Raw genomic sequence first — 15,453 nt, forward strand, 5'->3', positions numbered from 1 at the left:
TGAGTAGGATCAATCTTAAAATATCATTTAAGTTTAATTTTGCACCTTCATACTTAATGCATCATTTAAATAGTTGGTATTATGTTATAGCTCAGCCAGCCTGTTCCACTTGGGAAGCGCTATATTCAAAATTTGATGTGGAGAAGAAAAATAATAAGATCCCTACTATTAAATAGGAAAAACTTGAAAAAATGATTCAAATATCTTTATTATGTATTAAAATTGGTCTGAGATTGATGAAGCAGAAAAAAGATATATTTTACGTTTTAGACAGAACTGTTATGGCTACTATCGGTACCTTTCCATATAATTTATTTGATTTGTGTATCATCAATATATACCGTAAATAAATGAATAGTTGAACGAATGAATAAAAACAATTTTTATCAACTGCGGATTCAAACTTGAAATTTATATGTGAAATTCTTCCATGATACTAAGGTAAAACAACTAGATTTTTATAATACGGTTAATACCAGTATTTTTCATTTTACCTTAATTCAAACCTTATCACGTTATTATCAGCCGCATACAATAATGTCGTTTTACAGAAGAAAATACTGGTGTGATAGGCTACCGGTGTCTAATAATGAAGCTATGAATATGCGTTTTTGGCTATTCTAAAGCATGCAAAGTGTTCAACTTAAGTCAATTTATAAGTACGGAAACCGGGGTGACTGTCCCAATTTTGGAGAGTTAAAATTTTGAATAGCTTGCTACAGGACCTCCTAAAGGAAGTCCTGCTTGCAATCAATAGGTACTCAAGTTTAAAGAAATCACTAGCAATATTTTTTACTGTATAGTGCAATGTTCATATAATATTTTTCGATGTAAATAGTATATTTCGCACCTAGAGCAGAAAATGAGATTTTTCCGGCTCAAAATCGGTTTTCAAGTTTGAGGCCATAGGCCTCTTTTTCAGGAAACTTTCCAGGACATGGCACTACTAGAAAATTTAAACTTTAATAAAAATAAAACTAACTCCTACATTAACTAATGATATAAACTTGCCCAAAAAGGGCAAAACATGATGACTACATCTTTACTCTCGTAGTGCTCCTAGCAAAGTGTCCTCCGAAATGTAATCTGGTCTCTAGGCTGGGGAATCGTCCCACTACAGTATTTAGAAACAGGTCTCCTATTGGGTGTAGGGAATCAATTTGACCAATCGTCGCATGGCTTCTAGAGCTTTAGGACCAAAAGGTAACTGCAAAATCGTTAGTTACTTATAATTGTAATACTTGCTGTTTTCCAACTTATTGCACTCTATGTCACGACAGGAAGGCTAAGTTTTAGATATGATTCCATAATCTACATTCCTCGATGACTTGGAGCCACAATTTTTAAATATCTATCCTGGGAAACTTGAAGTCATGACCGTTCATAATAGAGAGAGAAAATAATTTATTTCGCTAACTCACTCACAATAATGGCTCTAGTCTATTGCATATTGAATTTACTATTATAACTTGGGAAAAGGCCTGAATTAAAAATAGTGTCCGGCACAATACCTCTCTGTCACCAGGCCCCTCATCCTGAGCAGCAGGAAGCAAATGCGGGAGAGCCGGCTGGTTACCTGCTGTAAATGACTGTTCCAGCTGAGTTTGCAATCCAAGACAAAACCCAGCAGCTTTACTGGATTCTGAGGGTCACGCAGTTCTTGTGACAAGCTGCAGATGATCCTTTAGGTCTTGTCCTCATTCAGCTGGAATGGATAAGCAAGGAACCATGAAGTGGCAGATTAAAGATGCTCTGCAGGCGCCTCCAAAATCCGCTCAAGCTCAGCACCCGATGACAGAAGTGATGCATTATCCGCAAACATCAGAGAAGAACCATTGTCGTCGAGGTCGTTTTATCATGACAAGGAACAGTGTAGGCCCCAGCACCGATCTCTGAGGAACACCAAAAGCCACCACAAGGGTCTGGGAGTTTGCACCACTGAGGGAGACAAGCTGAGTCCTTCCAGAAAGGTATGAGCCCAAGATGGAAAGGGCCGAGTCCCTTGGACCGTGAAAACTGAGTTTTCTAAGTAGAATGTGATGGTCCACACAGTCAAAAGCTCGGCTCAGATCACACAGAGCCAGAGCAAGAGACTCACCATCCTCGAAGGCAGCATCAATCTGCTCAGCCACATGGTCGACTGCTCCCACTGTTGATCTCCCACCTCGGAAACCAAACTGCATGTTGGAGAACAGGCCATTCTCCTCAAAAAAAGCCTCCAGCTGAGGCTTTATCACTGCCTCAATCACCTTGCCAAAGACAGGAGTTATGGAGATTGGCCTGAAGCTACGAAGGTTCTCATGATCACCCTTCTTGAAGACTGGGACAGTTCTTGATGTTTTCAAGAAATGAGGAAGATTCCCAGACCTCAAGCACTCATTGACAGATGCAGAGAGAGGAACTGCAATGGCATCAACAACCTCTCATCAACAACATACTCACAGAAATGCCAAACACATCTGGACTTTTTGAGGGTTTGAAAGAGCTTATGATCTTCCTCAAGGCAGCTGGTGTGGTTGGGCGAAAGAAGGAGAGATGCTCCTGTCCCGGCTGGATTCTTCCTTCCAACAGATCAATTGGATCAATGACAGCATCAGATCCACTATATCCTGAACCGAACCCACAAAGAAGCCATTGAAATCATCCGGGCTTGCAAAGTCAATCTTTTTCTGTGACATGGATCTGTTTGTATTTATCACATCCCAGGCAACTTTGCATTGTTTATGTTCAGACATTATATCAATGTTCCCCTTTGTTGTCTGGCATTGTGTGGTGGAGGGGGCAATTGAAGGGTGACGTGCATAGCATAATTGCGCCAGTTGCCATTAGCCAGCCAATCGAACAGCTCACTTCTTGTAATGTCGATTTTTGCAAAGTGATCTATTGATTTATTGTGATTTATTACAAGTGTCATCTTGTCTCGTATCGTGATCTGGACCCGGGATCCTAGAAGCAAGGAGGATTTGGACATGAAGGTAGGTCTATGTTATTGTTCACTTAGCCATTTAAATTGTTCAACTTGCTACCCAATGCCAGACAACCCCAAAAGGTTCTCAATGTAATTGATACAGTCCACAAACCATAGTGCTGTTTGAGCCAGCCTCTGTCAAATAAACATGGTCCAACCATCCGGGATTGATTTGTTAATCGAATTTGAATAGGACATAAGTTTGAAACGACATAGGTTTGTCGTTTTTTATGCCTATTTTATTCTTGGTTTTTCTGTGTATATGGCTTGTTTTTGTCATCATAGATGAATATACGGTTTATTTGTGGTATTCTTTAGAAATTTGGGCTCAATTTAAGTTGGAAATTGAGTAGAACAAGTAATATTTTTGTAAATAATTGTGTCATAGTATTATTGCGTAAGATTGTTGCATTGGCGCCACAAGGCTGGACTGGCAAGTTTGTGTCAATAAGTAGAGAAAGACTTATATGTCAAGCTGTAACAGTAACTGGAACTGTTACTTTTTTCAAAGGATACTTGCAGTTATTTGCATTGATTATTGTCGTTACTTTGTTATTAATAGCAGTTATTGTTTGTTCCAATGAGTATCGATACAGTATTATTAGCCTCCTAACCAAACATTCTCTACCGAGCATAAGTTGAAGTGCTGGCTAGGCTTGTATGATTAGATAAGCTAGCCATTGTTCATTACAGTAGGCTACTTCATTGTGTCGCCTGCTCTCATGTTTTCCCTCTTATTCTTGTTTGGTTCTTTGTCACACTCTCTCTCTCGACAAGCGCTCACTGTTATGCCTCACTATGGGTGTTATCGAAGACTTGACGTTTCAAAGAGATGCATTAATTCGTAAAATAGAACGAATTAATGAAATTGCCAAAGCTGTCGAAAAGGATCCAAAAAAAAATGAAGAATTTATTGAAAGTTATGGGTGAGCATATCGATCACCACAAGGTGAAGTTCAATGATATAATAGATAAGATGCAGAGCTACTATAACAAACAAAATCCTGGATTGGAAATGACTGAGCTTGAAAAACTGATGAGCCAATTTGATGAGATGTATTTCAATGTCAAGGCTGTTCTCGAAACCTTACCATCCACTCAAGCAAATTTGAATATTAGTTCTTCCAATGTAGCTTCTTCACCTACAACTGGAAATATCTCGTCAGTTGCCCTACCTAAGCTTCCTTTAATGACTTTTGATGGTGATTTGAAAATTTGGAGTCAATTTAAAGATTTATTTGAAGCCACGGTTCATAATAATGGTCAAATTGCTGACATACAAAAACATATGTATCTTCGGTCTGTACTGAGAGGCGATGCACTGTCAGTCATTTCTGTAGTCCCATTGACAAGTGATCATTATGTTGAGGCATGGAAAATACTATTGAATCACTACAATGACTCTTACAAGCTGACTGACGCATACTTGCAAGCAATTTTTGATATGCCAGCAGTTAATAAGCAACCAGACTCGCTACGAAAATGCATCACTCATTTAGCTGAGTATATTGCCACACTAAAACCAATTGGTCATTCATTTAACGACTGGTCGATTCTGTTATTATTTGTCTTGCATAAAAAACTGACTGAAGAATTGAGAGAGAAGTGTCAGAGACTGCTAAGAAATGGAACAGTATCCGATTTAAAAAACTTCCAAATATTTTGGAATGATGAAGCTGTTATTTGAGAGGCTACCAAATCCACTGATTTATTGGGGTCATCTACATCGTCAGAATCCTCCTCACGTAAGCAGTTTGGGAAATTGAAACCCACTATGGGAAATTACAAAGCTTCAGCTATTATTGTTGAATCGAAATCGGACAAGCTGAAATGTATTGAATGTAATAATTCTCATGAACTGGAAAATTGTGAAGTGTTCTTGAATCTCAAACCGTCTGATAGATTAAAATGTGTAAAAGAATGGAAACTATGTATATGCTGTTTATTGGCAGGGCACTTTATTAGAGATTGAAGAAGAAGGAAGCCGTGCAGTCACTGTAATTTGCATCATAATTGGCTCCTCCATTTAGAGCCGAGACAGCCGCCTGTTGAAAACACCAACACATTGGCCGGTAATAAACAAATGAGCAGAGTAGGCGTGCATGATGCCGCTGATCAAAGCCATCAAACATTTGTTACTGACTCAGCTAAGAAAGTATTTTCGAATGTAAATGGTTCCTTAGTATAGTTACCAACTGTTAAATTGGGAGTTCGAGGTAATCAAGGCAATTATCATAAGGTCAAAGTATTATTAGATAGTGCAAGCACCAAGTCATTTATTACAAGGCGATGCATGAAAAAACTGGGTTTAGTGGTACAGAAACACATAGTTTGCCAATCTATGGATTATCTGATACTAAACTGGAAGTGACAGATGAAATTACTAACTGTGAATTTAAACACCGAACTCCCCTTCATTAAAAATTACCGCATTGGTAGTCAACAAAATAGCAGCTACAAATCAGATAAAAAATGCGTACTGGGCACATATTGAAGGACTGGATCTAGCAGATTCTGAATTTTTCCTTTCAGAGGAGGTTGATATTTTATTGGGTGCTGAATACTTCCCCTTCATTCTGACTGGAAGAAAGGTGATTGGTCCAGTGGGTAGGCTACACCATCTGCCCTAGAAACTGTATGGGGCTACTGCCTGATGAGTAAGGTATCAGAGGAGAGTTCTACTATCTCAAATAATCTCTGCATGTACTCCAATGCTAATTTAGAAGAGTTGGTGAAGCGATTTTGGGTCATAGAAGAGCCACCTAGGACAAAAAAATTATTGGAAAGTGAAATGGCTTGTGAGGAGATATACAAATCAACTGTTTGTCGTTTGAATACTGGTAGATACATTGTAGAATTACCATCCAAGGAAACAAATACGAGTGAGATATCAGGATATCTTGAAGGTTAAACTAATGTTGGAGAAAATGTTTCCATGATTCGAGAAGAAGAATTGGGAGATAATTTAGAAGAAGTTCCAGGTAAACAAGGTGTAGCATTCAACAGTTATTTACCGATCAACGGTAATTTAGTAAAAGAGATTAAAGTGATTCATAGTCCACATGAAATCAAACCAATGGGAAGACCCATACCGAAAAAGGAAATTGGAGAAAATGTTTTTGAAAAGGAGAAACGAAATTTGGGAGAGTTAGATGTTAGATGATGATAGACAGGATAATGTTGAAATAAAATGGACAAAATCCGAAAAGGGAGAAGAAATGAAAGTGTATACTCTAACAACTATGTCGTATGGTGTATCATCATCGCCATTTCTTGCTATTTGTACTACGCATCAGTTCATTGAAGATGAAGAAAAAATGTTCCCTGTGGCTTCTGAAGCCTTACGGTTTTCTACTTACATGGATGATATAGTTACATCAGTCTCATCAATGGAAGCAACCAAGCAACTGCAGTCTGAACTTACTGAATTGTTAAGCAAAGGGAAATTTGAATTGCTAAAGTGGGCCAGCAATCAGTCTACCATTCTATCAAATCTCCCTCCAGAGCATTGTGCTATTGATGCAAAAGATTTCACTTTTGAGTCTGATAAAACCATTAAAATTCTTGGCTTCCAATCGAACCCAATTGGTGACTACCTCTTCTACAGGGTGAAGGTTCCATCCAGTCTAGCTACAAAACGAAATGTTTTATCAACTTTGGCAAAAAATTGTGATCCATTAGGATATTTGACACCTTTCATGCTCACCTTCAAGAGTATAATTCAATATCTATGGCAATCGGGATGTGACTGGGATGATATAGCATCCGTGGAGGTAGTGAAGAAATAGGAGCTTTGTGTGGTTGTCCTAGTAGCTAGATTATTACATGAAGTTCAAGAAGTGCTTTCAAAAATTATAAACATAGATTATATTGCAGCTTGGACTTATTCAACTGTGGCATTGAGTTGGATTCGGTCTTCACCTCATCGTTGGGCTACGTTTGTGGCAAATCGTGTAAGTCAAGTACAGGAACACCTGTCTACAGAGCAATTCAGATATGTGCCAACTGAATGTAATCCAGCTGATTGTGCTAGTCGAGGACTATTGATCAATGAATTAATTGGTAATTCTCTGTGGTGGAATGGTTCTGATTGGTTGGACAAACCACTGGAGTGCTGGCCACACCAAACCCACGGTAATGTTGATGAAAATTCCAAACAGATTGAATTGGAAGCAAGAAAAATTACTCTAGCAACACAGAGTAAAAACTCAGAGGAATCAATTCAATCGGTGAACTTGAGAAATCGATGGAGTTTACTCAAAGGAATTGTATCCTCATTCTGGAAACGTTGGCAATTATTGGAGTATGTGTCTAGCTTGCAAACCGGAACAAAATGGTACAGAAAACATAGTAATGTTGACATTGGACGTATGGCTCTCTTAAAGGAAAGTAACCTACTCCCTCTTCACTGGAGGCTTGGTTGAATAACGAACATATTTCCTGGACAGGATGGAGTTGTGAGAGTGGTGGAGGTACAGACTGCAAAAGGAAGTATCACTAGGGCTGTCAATAGGGTATGTCTCCTCCCTATTGATGAAGATTATGCCTTATTGAAGGGAACTTCAATAAGTTTAGTGGTTATTTTTTTGTTTCTCGTTTTACATATGGGAAAGGTTCCCAAGTTGCTTTGTTTCTTGTTTTTATCTATAGTGGTTGTATATAGTCATTATTTCTTGTCCCATCCTCTCCTTTCTGTGGGCCTCCTACTCCTTTTGTATAAGTCTCCTCAATGGCCCCTGAGGAGTGAAGATATTTTTTTTCTAGTTTACCTAGTAGGGTTCGTTATAGGTGGTTTTTGTTTTTTTTTTGTTATTGGAAGTTCTTCCAAGGTGGGTGGAATGTTCGGACATTATACCAATGTTCCCCTTTGTTGTCTGGCGTTGTGTGGTGGAGGAGGCAATTGAAGGGTGACACACATAGCATAATTGCGCCTGTTGCCGTTAGCCAGCCAATCGAACAGCTCACTTCTCGTAATGTCGATTTTTGCAAAGTGATCTATTGATTTATTGTGATTCATTACAAGTGTCGTCTCGTCTCGTATCGTGATCTGGACCCAGGATCCTAGAGGCAAGGAGGATTTGGACATGAAGGTAGGCCTATGTTATTGTGCACTTAGCCATTCAAATTGTTCAACTTGCTACCCGACGCCAGACAACCCCAAAAGGTTCTCGATGTAATTGATACAGTCCACAAACCAGAGTGCTGTTTGAGCCAGCCTCTGTCAAATAAACAGGTTAGGTGCATCCTCAATCTGTCGCTCAGTTGCCAACCTCTTAGCCAGCTCGATCCTCCTCTTGTAGAATTGTTTAAAGTTTCTATATCTAGCAGAGCTGTCAGCATCACCATCCTCGCATCGGCTCTTGAGGGCGAGCATGAGTCCCGCATGAGTCTGGCCAGATCATCAGTATACCACTCCCTATGACCATCCAGATGTCCTCCTTATTGCCTGGCGGCGGTAAGGCCTGACAATTTCAGGAAAAAAGAAATCCAATCTGTCACGAAAATATTGAAAAAAGCTGCAAACAACTCAGTACCACCTGAGGAGAGGAAAATATCATTAGCCTACAGGATGTACTGGACAAGACACCTCTGAAATTTTCAAGGGCCGATTCATGCACAGGTCTCGTTCGAAAAATGTAATCAGTTTGCCAGGTACAAGAGGGCGCGACACGTGCCTCAGCCGCTTTCGGGAGGATGCAAGCAGTCCTCAAAGCAGAGTGGTCATCCCCATGCAACTCTATCTCACATTTGTGCTGCAAAATTCAGACTGAAAGCTAACTGCAACGTTGTCAAGGCAAGCTCTTCCTCTTGTAGGCTCAGTGCAGATGATATACGGTCCATAACATTTTAGCAATTCAATCTATATAAATGAAATCCATTAAAATCCCTCGAAGCCAGTTAATTATTCAAATATCAGTTACGTTTATATCAGTTTCAGTTATTACATATTTTAGTTATTAGTCACATATATTCAGTTACTTATTCAGACTTATTATTAATCGATCTTTTTCAATACTTAATTTACCGAGGATGGTTATAGGCCTATTTTTAATTCTTCAAGATTTCAGTAGGTCAAGTTTTTATGTAGACCCTTGCAAAGCACGAGTTACCTGCACGTTTTTAATAAAAGTTGATATTTGAAGTTATTACTGATAGAATTAATCAATTTTGTACCATTGACTTCTATCGGATTCGACTTCTACTCGATTCTCCAATTATAATTCCGACATCAGGGTTCATCGTCACTCACCAATTATTAAAAAAGTTTGTGAAGCAATTAATTTTCCAGCTATTTTCTAAGGTCACGCATTAGATTTTTTTATAAGAGTTTTAAATCCCGTGCATGTTTTGAAAAAGGAGTGAACGGGGGAGCAAATGTGATTTATGTAAAAATATAGCATAGCTTAAACTACACGTGGATTAATGATATGCGTGATCAATTGATTTGTTAGTTATGATTTCATTGTACACGCACAACAGTATGCTGGTCTGATTATTTGTTCAATAAAAAATAACAGGATGGTCTGGATTTGAGGATTGTTAGTATGGGTTATAGATTTTAAGGTGTGCATCCAGCTAAAGTTTGTCATGAGATGCATCAACTATTTGGCGGTACGAAGTTCGCCGGGCTAGCAAGTAATAACATAAAAACAAATGGAATCCACTTCAAAAAATTACAAATTATTCATTAAAAATTCAGTGTTTGCTTCTCAAAGATCTCTTGTAACGTCTAGGCATGTTGGCTCCAGATGCAGAATCTGCAAAAAATGAATATTCAGAACGTATTAATTTCATTCAAGCAAGGTGGATAGTTTGTTCCATTTGATAAAATACATCATATTTATATTTTGCATTGTATTTAAATCATATCTTGCATAATATCATAAAAATTTTTATACTTTGAGACAAAGTTACCACAAGTTAGGCCTTTTTGTATTCTACTACTAATAGAATCCTAACCAGTTCAACTCAGTGGCGTATCCAGGGGGGGGGGTGGTTTATGGGGATGTATCCCCCCCTCGAAATGGAACCTACATTTATTTGTGGCTGTTCCAGCATTAGCATCTAATGCCATATTATCGTTATATTGTACTATGTAAGTCGAGAAATACATAAGGGATGAGAGAATAGCACTGCAATAGCACTGATAATAATGAGCTATTTTCTTATAGACAAGTGAGTGGTTGAGTGCGTTCGGACTAGATAACAAGGGATAGAGAAACTACAGATAGCACTTCAAAGTTGGTTCACTTTTTATTTTGAAGAAACTTACTATAGCTTATATTGCTCTAATTGATTATAGTTTATTCAGTTTCGTACATACCGTTGAACAAAAGCTTCTAGAGAGTACCCCGCAAAGTATTACAGTTGAATAGTTTGAAGATGAACAGGCGTAGTTTCTACCGTGGACGGGGGGACACATGCCCCTAATATTTGAAAAAGGTTTATCCTCCCCTAACCCTTCCCCAAAAATGTGAGTTTGAGAACTTGAGTGAAAATCGTGAAAATTTTGAAAAAAAAAATGTTTATCAAGTTGAGTCTATGATTTAAAGTTGTTTGAAATAGTGCTTTATTGGATCCAAAATTAAAGCATTCTAGCTTGTTATCTAATAATGAGTAGTCCTTCTACAAAATCACTATTTTTAAAACAATTTAATGGCTTATAAAATAGGACTATTCCATTCTATTCTTTATTTAATCAAAATCCCACAGGCATATAGCATTTTCAAGGGAAATCAAAATAATAAGTGGCCTAACACCAAAAAAACTTGAATGGAATGTTTGTTTTCAAGTGGAAATTGCGCACCAAATTGAAGGTATATTTCCAAAATGTTCCTGGCCCCCCTTTGGTGGGTGGGGGTTATACCATACCCCCCAGTGATCCCCCGCGTGGGATCCCCAAAGTTTAGGTACTTTTTACTCCAATGATATCATCCCCCCACAAGTTTTTTTCTGGATATGCCACTGGTTCAACTATGGATATACCAACTGAAGTATAATAAAAAGGCAAAAATTAAATTTACTCACCGATAAATCAATCTTTTAGAAATAAGTTTTCTAATAAGAAGTTTTCCGACAACGAAATCACAAGATTAAGCTAGCAGTTTGGTTTTATGTCGATAGTTAAACTAATATATCGACAAGATATCGATTGTAGAACCACGATAATGATTACGGTTTTCAATGTTGAACATAGATTTCGGATAACAGAGATCGGAGATAAACGGATTTGAATATTTTTCCGCGAGGTAGGACAGTCAACCCGCGGTAGACAAAGTAGCCCCGGTTGACGTATTTATATAAAAAATATAAATTCATCAGAATTCGAATTCCATTGCATATTGATAAAATAATTCTAAGCATTTTAAAATTTGCTTTCATGTTGAGAAAGTCCTTTAAAACTGATAATTTCCCCTTTTACATTTCCAGCCGTTCAGACATACCCCTTCATTATAAGAAAATGCGTTCGGCTGGAGCCGAATACCAGGCAGACACACATGGCACATTCCAATATTACTGTATTTTGAAAATATTTACAATGGAGACATTGCTTTTAGAACAAACTTCAAATACTTGTTTTCATTCATCTTGAATTTTACGGTTTTCATATTTTGGTAGGAATTCCATGCTGATTAGTCCATTTTGGAATAAGATTTGAAAAAATCATTGATAGGAACAAAAATTCTTCCAAGTTTTAAGACTTTTGAAGACGTTGTGAATAATTTTGGAAAAAGGTAATAACAAGACCAATAATTTTTTTTTCAATTCTCTACTTACAGAATTTATATCACAAGCAAAATTTACGAACGAACTGTCTGTCACCTTCATTATAATATAGTTATATGAAATGTCATTTAGGCAACCGTAATTTTAGAAAAATGTATTTTTTGTTTAAAAATTAATGAGGCTATTTGGGAAGAGGTCAGAACTTATAATTAGAATACAATTTCAATTGAATAAATTTATAATGATGATTGTGAATACAAAAGGAGAGAGCTCGTACCTCTGAATCTGTTCACTTAAGATAACTACAACTATAATCAGAAAATGAAACCAAATTCTATCAGTATTAACTCTTTAAACATAGCTCTCTTTGAATTTCGCTCGTGATTAAGAATTATGACAAGCATGGATACATTTAACATTTTCATAATTTAAATGGAGAAAGGTGAATGAATGAAAAGTAGATGTGATTTTTCAAAAATATATTTCAACTGGGCATATAAACATTCGAAACACATTGCTAGTGAATATGAACTAGTAACAATACTTAATATTTAGCATTATTATCATCATTTTCATAAATTTTAATATTTTGGTAACTATTTACAGCTATTGATGCAGGATTATGATAAGCATAATGGCATTAAATAGGGTGGAAATTTTTGTGCAAATGGAAATAATCCCTATAATTGAAGAGATTTTATAGAATCTAGACTGTAAAAATCATTGTGTTATAATTTTGTTATTCAAAAATGTATTTTCAAGCTATAAAATATGAAAAAGATTCGCATTTTCATTTGATTTTTATATGCGAATTCTTCTATAGAATAATAAAAATATGTAGACAGGGAATACATTATGTTGAATATTCATTCGAAAAAACTTCTGTAGATCAAGTTCTATCAACATTTTCGCAAAATGATGTACGGTATCTTTAGAAACCCTTGGTATCAATTCACTTTGCTTAAAGAATGCGAACAATAATAGAGTTGAATTTTTCAAGAGGAAAATAGAATAACTACGCTTATAATAGGTACCTAGCGCAGCAAGAAGCCTGATTCTGAAAATTTTATTTCAAGACAATATTTAATCTGATTTCACAATACATGTTTGATACACAAGAAAATACTTTTGACGAATGAAAATGACAGCAAGAGTTGTGCTGGATTTTTTTTAAAGGTGGCTCTCATTAGCATACTGCGCTTGTGTTAAGTAAGTAATTAGCACCTGAATTGAATCAATAATGAGTATTTTGAATATTTCTATAATAATATGCTTCATGAAAAGCATAATTTTCAATAACTTTTATATCGTGTTTTCAGGTCCAAATCTATAAATATCGTATTTACTTTAATACTTTTCAAAACTTTCTGGAATCAGAGATCAATTTATTAATTTTTTTTTCAAGTAGCCTAATACTAAAATCTTATACTGTAACTAGAACTGTAGCAATATCATAATTTGTGATGCTTAAGATTAAACAATGATTTAAATTACAATAAACTTCAGACTTTTTCACAATGTCAGCATTATTTTCAAAACGATTATTGTATGAATGATAAATTGGCAACCACATATAATTGATTATATTAATATAATGATTATTGACAAGGCAAATTTATTTCCATACGTTCTAGGAAAATTGATAGGGGTTCATGTTTTTAGAAAAGTATGACACTTATCAATTGATATTGTGTTGGAGTACCACTTTGGGTCACTACTAATCACGGAACAGAGTGACTTCAAATGTAGCTCTCAATACATTCAATTTACATTTAATATCACTTTACAATTACATCACAGACTCTCTTCACAGCATGCTTAAGGCTGTGCAACAGGTTAAAACATTCTTTACTGGTGATAAGTTTGTCAATTCGTATACAAAGCCATCAAGCTATCAGAATAAAAAAGTTTTCTCAGGAAAAAAATTCCGATCATTACTTTTCGAGATAAGAGCGCCAAGTTTAAAATTGTGGACAGACAATTTGAAATTCGGTAAGAGAAAAATTTATAAATTTAATTTTACTGAAAATATCAATTTTTGAAAATGTTATTCGATTTAAAAAGAAAAGATAAAAAATAATTCAACTAAAAGTTATTTTTGGTCATTTTTTGTAAATCGAGAATAGCTTTCTCAAAAACCGTCATTTTCAGGAAATTTTTGTTCTATTCAATCAACAATACCATGAAGAATTTATCCTAAAAATTTCTTGGATTTATTTCTTATAGAATTTGAAACGATCTGACCCAAAAAATTTAATTTTAGATGCTCATATCTTAAAAGTAATGATTGGGAAAAATAAATTCCTGAGGAAAACTTTTTTATTTTGATAGCTTGGTAGTATACGAATCTGAAAACTTTGAAAAATATAACCAGTGAAGTTTTATTTAGGATGTTCCATAGCCTTATTCAAAGACTGGGAATTATTTAATCTTGACTGGCCAAGTATTTAAAAATATCTAAATTGATACATAATTTGTGTTTATAAATTTCTTTAATAGTAAAATAATGAGGTATAATCACAATAGATAATTCATAAGGATACATTGATAAATTGAATTTTGGGTTCAAAATGAGCCAACTGAGGTTCAATGAACCATATACATGAATTACCGGGATCATTTTATAAAAAAATATAAAAACTTCCTTTCATAAGAATGAGAATACTTGATAATATATTAGAATATTAATTTTAACTCGGACCCTATAGATCATGGGCTTTGTGAAAAAACTTGAGGGATTCACGTTGTTTATTGCTTTACATGAAAAATAGACTTTCAATATGAAAACAAGCAGTTTTATTTTGAAAAAAAAGACTGCATAAAATGAATTCCAACCAAAAACACAATTATTAAAAACTAAAACATACTGTGATAATATTTTTTAAATACAAGCATACTTATATTTTTGCATACGTCACGTAGAATAGTAATTGAGAATATATTATGTATAAATTGATATGATATACAAACACAAATGTAAGTACATATATCAATAAAATATTATGTATGTTGCAACTACATAGGATTATATGTATAGTAATATTTTCTATATTTTTGCACCTCATCGTATGTGCATGTGCACATTATGTAGATTTAAATTTTATGAATTCTGGCATTGCAGGAAACATAAAATTCAGGTGATTGCTTTACAATATAAATATATACAAATAAAATGATAATCAGACTTGAACCAATCCTAAAACGTCTAAATTCTCGCTGATAGATGATGTTCTACTAGTTATACTTGTCTAATAGAAGTTTAAGATTTTTCCTAATTCCTGTAGATTTGTTTTCCCTGGCTCCTGGAAACAAAAAGATATGGATAATGAGACAAGGTATTTTCTAGATAAAATAAAAAAATTCACATGAAGAATTTATTTGGCTCCGTTAAGTATATTTCAAAATATACAACAGAAGACAATTTAAAGTTTGTAATATAAATTAAAACAGGAGACACAATATAAATAGATTGAAAACACTTAAAAACTTACATTAGAAATGGGGGAAATTTTCGGAGACTGAGTCTCCTTTCTCAACCGAGCAGTCTGCTCCGAAAATTTTCCCCATTTCTAATGTAAGTTTTTAAGTGTTTTCAATCTATTTATATCGTGTCTCTTGTTTTAATATATATATATATATATATATATATATATATATATATATATATTGAAATCTCCCACTTGTAACCCATCATGGCCCAACAACTAATCCCATAATGCTCCTTCAATAAGTGCGCCTCCGTTCGTCTGTGCTCTATG

The 15,453-nt window shown here is 35.4% G+C and overlaps 1 protein-coding gene across 1 annotated transcript in view; it reads right to left on the minus strand.

Moving 5' to 3' along the window:
* Window positions 1-12,157: 12,157 nt before the first annotated feature.
* LOC111050354 (regulation of nuclear pre-mRNA domain-containing protein 1B) overlaps window positions 12,158-15,453 on the minus strand; it is a 38,395-nt gene continuing 35,099 nt past the window's right edge. The window contains exon 7 of the mRNA XM_039428201.1: window positions 12,158-14,997. The gene's annotated coding sequence lies outside the window, so the exon portion shown is untranslated. The remainder of the gene's footprint in view (window positions 14,998-15,453) is intronic.

This window comes from Nilaparvata lugens, chromosome 5, assembly GCF_014356525.2.
Source record: "Nilaparvata lugens isolate BPH chromosome 5, ASM1435652v1, whole genome shotgun sequence".
Lineage (NCBI taxonomy): Eukaryota > Metazoa > Arthropoda > Insecta > Hemiptera > Delphacidae > Nilaparvata > Nilaparvata lugens.